We start from the raw sequence: 820 nt of genomic DNA, 5'->3' as shown, positions 1-820 counted from the left end.
CAGGTATGACAAGTTTAGAGCTTGCTCGGACTACAGGTAGTAATGAAGGATTACTTGAATATGCCAAGACAAAGGGGCTTGTGGCACTCAAGCTGGAATCTCTGAGACAATTGCTGCTAATTTTTAGAAAGTTCCAGAAAAACCTGACTGCTGGAGTTCTTCTGAGGGCATTGGAGTGGGCTCCTTTCCCCGTCCTCTCAAGCACAGTGCTTGGATCCAGCCAGGCGTGTGCGAGCTGGTGGAGATGGGGAAGCAGCAGCTTCTCACACCCTCCTCTCCGTCCAGCGTCCAGCCGGGGAGACTAGAGCTTTCCTGGCTCTGAAAAAGGGCTCTTCCCAAGTCAGTGGAGGTTGGATAGCTGACTGGGCCAGGCCACTTCTGGGGCACAGGCAGATGGGGACGGAGTCCAAATGTTGGGGCTTAGGCCTGAGGGGCAAGTTGTTGGTCCAGGAGTCAGGCACAGGGCTCTCAGCCAAGGCTGCTGCCTGGCTGACGGAAGATGGCAAGAAAGGCCAGGCAACCTGCGGAGGAGCGAGTAGAAGTCCTGCATCTCTGTGTGTCCTGGAATCCACATCCTTCTTCACAGTTCTCTCTCTCTCCGCTTGCCGCTTCCTGTGGAGCTAAATACAGGTGCTCAACGCCTGTGAATTCCCTCATTCCCCTTCTCTGCTACCCTTTACCTGTTTCTTTCTGTACCTATTTATTTTATCTACCCTATGTCTTTCTCTCCTTTCCCTCTGTTTCCTATTTTTGTTCTCTTTAATATCTGGAGTCTGGCCTTTCATTTTTTTGGTTCTCCTTATCTTTTTGTCACCAAATG

Source organism: Galeopterus variegatus, unplaced genomic scaffold (genome assembly GCF_000696425.1).
Source record: "Galeopterus variegatus unplaced genomic scaffold, G_variegatus-3.0.2 Scaffold1348, whole genome shotgun sequence".
NCBI lineage: Eukaryota > Metazoa > Chordata > Mammalia > Dermoptera > Cynocephalidae > Galeopterus > Galeopterus variegatus.
Note: the sequence above shows the minus strand (reverse complement) of the source record.